This window comes from Gigantopelta aegis, unplaced genomic scaffold, assembly GCF_016097555.1.
Source record: "Gigantopelta aegis isolate Gae_Host unplaced genomic scaffold, Gae_host_genome ctg10139_pilon_pilon, whole genome shotgun sequence".
Classification (NCBI taxonomy): domain Eukaryota; kingdom Metazoa; phylum Mollusca; class Gastropoda; order Neomphalida; family Peltospiridae; genus Gigantopelta; species Gigantopelta aegis.
The window spans coordinates 2,501-5,904 of NW_024532228.1; the positions used below are offsets into that span (position 1 = coordinate 2,501).

At 37.7% G+C, this 3,404-nt stretch overlaps 1 long non-coding RNA gene across 1 annotated transcript in view; it reads left to right on the forward strand.

Annotated features, from left to right (window-relative positions):
* The window catches only part of LOC121390856, a 4,237-nt gene extending 1,138 nt beyond the window's left edge, over window positions 1–3,099 (forward strand). Inside the window, exons 2-4 of the long non-coding RNA XR_005960267.1 lie at window positions 1,138–1,211; window positions 1,422–1,720; window positions 3,012–3,099. This is a non-coding gene — a long non-coding RNA (uncharacterized LOC121390856). The remainder of the gene's footprint in view (window positions 1–1,137; window positions 1,212–1,421; window positions 1,721–3,011) is intronic.
* The last annotated feature ends 305 nt before the right edge of the window (window positions 3,100–3,404 follow it).

A 3,404-nucleotide genomic window follows, 5' to 3' on the forward strand; every position in this document is an offset into this window, starting at 1 on the left:
AGTAGCTGCAGCAGTAGCAACAGTAGTAATAGTAAAAGTAGTAGTAAAAGTAGTAGTAGTAGTAGTGGTAGTAGTAGTAATAGTAGTGGTAGTAGTAGTAGTAGTAGTAGTAGTTGTAGTAGTAAAAGTAGTAGGAGTAGTGGTAGTAGTAGTGGTAGGAGTAGTGGTAGTAGTGGTAGGAGTAGTGGTAGTAGTAGTAGTAGTAGTAGTGGTAGTAGCAAAAGTAGGAGTAGGAGTAGTGGTAGTAGTAGTAGTAGTAGTAGTAGTAGTAGTAGTAGTAGTAGTAGTAGTAGTAGTAGTTGTTGTTGTAGTAGTTGTTGTTGTAGTAGCAGCAGCAGCAGAGGCGGTATCAGCTGCCAATAGTAGTAACCAACAGCTGTAATAGTAGCAGCAGTAAGAGTAGTAGCAGTAGTAAGAGTAGTAGCACCAGAGGCATTAACAGCAGTTGTAGTAGCAGCAGTGACAGAAACAGAGGCAGTAGCATTATCAATAGTGGGAGATTTCATATATAAGCGGGTACACATATGAAATCATTTCGAAATGACAAATTTAACATCCCAATACATACGTGAGTTAAGGCTAATGGGTGGAAGAACTGTACACAACCAATTAGGTGATCAGAAAGTACGACCATGACCGTACATCAATACGTTGTTCTGTTATGTCGTCACCGACGGCGCATCAAACATTGTGTAGACCGTACTTCAAGTTCAGAAGACAGGAGAGGATAACTATACTTTTAAAAGATAAATTGTACATCTATGTAAAACACAATATTTTTAAAGTTTACAAATATAAATCTCACTGAAATTATATTGGTGCACAGACACACAATAGAAGATTATTGAATGAAATGTTATTAGTAGCAGGTATTGATATAGAGTAAAACCTCTCAAAACTGGACCTTCAGTAAACAGCAATTCCCTTAAAACTGGATTTTTTTTACCCTAGTCCCTTTTTATAAATTAGCACAGAACGTAATATTTGTAAATCAGATTCCCCTTAAATCCAGACTTTTTCTTGGGTGTTCGCTTTAGGGGCTTCACTATCTATATATATATTCATATATATATATATATATATATATATATATATATATATATATATATATATCAACACTGTTTTGTTTCTTTTTAGGAGAAGAAAGAGATCAAGAGCTAAGAACAAAACTGATGATATAATTGTCCCAGAAAATGATACAAAGATAAAAGGTAATGTCCTATCCATATTACATTTGTTCTAATGTTTGTGGGTGTTGGTTGTTTTTATTTTAGTGTTGATTTTGTTGTTGTTTGTGTTGGTGGTGGTGGTGATGTTATTCTTTTTAAATATCAATACAATAATACAGTAACAAAAAAAAACAACGTTTGAATGAAGAACCCGCGAAATATAATATATGAGAACATTATAATAATTTACAGAAAGAAAGCATAGTGCAGCTGAAGGACCTGTCTACGTCAATGCAAGCAATTCAATTGAAAACCTTGAAGTAAATGAGACTAACGCCAGTGACGTAGTACCAGTCGTGGATGGAGGAGAGCCTGAAGACCAACAGACTGACGAGGAGGAGGAGGTCCAGGATCCCAACACGTACTACAATGCTGCCCAACCAGCTCCTCCTCCGTTCAATCTGCCAGAAGAAGGTTTTGACGTCTCAGACCTTGAAGGTATAATAGAGAGCATCAGGAATCAGCCTGGAGGATTTGATGCAGAATATCTCGTAAGCCATTTTCAATTATTTGTTCTTGTTATTGGGTTTTGGGTGTTCTTTAACTCATTAGTTTACTTCATGTTTGCAATTATCATAATTTGACAACCCAATAGGCGATGTGTTTTTCTTGCTGGGATGCCATTAAACATTCATTTATTCAATTTTTTTCTCATTAGCCTAGTTTTTGTTCAGTCTTAAGGGTTGATGGCTTACAGTAATGGAATCAGTGTTTATCTCCTTTAACATCCATAGGTGAAGATTATAGTGGCTGGAGGAGGAGAAACAAAGATGAAATGTTTTATTTAACGACGCACTCAGCACATTGTATTTAAGGTTATATGGCGTAACATATGGTTAAGGACCACACAAATATTGACAAAGGAAACCCGCTGTCGCCACTTCATGGGCTACTCATTTCGTTTAGCAGCAAGGGATCTTTTATATGCACCATCCCACAGACAGGGTAGTACATACCACGGCCTTTGATATACCAGTCGTGGTGCACTGGCTGGAGCGAGAAATAGTCCAATGGGCCCACAGACGGGGGTCGACCCCAGACCGACCGTACATCGAGCGAGCGCTGTACTACTGGGCTACGTCCCGCCCTGGAAGGGGATGGTCATCTGGGGGCTCAATTCATTACCTTCCAAGTTGGGAGTCAATGTCGCCTAACCTCCCTCCACCACTTCGACGGCTACGCCAAATGTTGGTAGTAATAAATTGCTATATTTTTATCTTGAAAATGATTAAATCGAGATCAAATTACTGATACCTGACAGCATAGCACACGAATACATTTTGGGTAATGTCAGATATAGTAATGTTAAACATTTACTAATGAAACAATATTTGTCTACATAGAGCACAATCGAGCAACAATCACTCGTGAATCACTTAATACTATTATAACCTGCTCCACCGGTTACACATTCAGACATGCATTTTTATTTGCTTATTGAGCATATGTATGTATACAGGGCTTTTTCTACATTAATGTTTCTTTGAGCAAACTTTGAGCAGACTTTACAAATGCGTTGCATGTATGTGTTTGTGTGTGTCGTGCCCACTCGCTCGCTCTCTCTCTCTCTCTCTCTCTCTCTCTCTCTCTCTCTCTCTCTCTCTCTCTCTCTCTCTCTCTCTCTCTCTCTCTCTCTCTCTCTCGCTCTCTCGTCTGTAATGTCTCTTAATGTACCTACCTATTAGTGAACGTATGTGAGGTGTTACCAGTGTTCGTGTTTCAGGCTTTATCAGTCCAGTAACAGGTAAAACAAAACATATTAAAATCTTATTTTGATTTCAGAAACTACCAAGTGGATTCAAGCATCCATATACCGATTCACAGATTCCAGATAACAGGTGCAAGAACCGATTTGCTGGTTACTATCCATGTGAGTTCATGCTTGTTGTATATTGACAGTTATTGTGTGCGTAGCTGTATGATTGTTTGTATAAACTTGTTTGAGTTTTTGATGTTGATTTTAGGCTTTCCAGACGGTTCGTCCACTGGACAATTCGTCCACTCACCTCGGACAATTCGTCCACTTGATGAGTGCATTTTTGTCAAACATATTAATAGTTATTTATTTGATATTGTAATCGTTTCTTAACATTATTTTGTGGTATACTATAACCAAAACAGTAAAATAGAGTTAGAATTCAACATTAATATCCGTTTTTAAATAATTTATTTCCA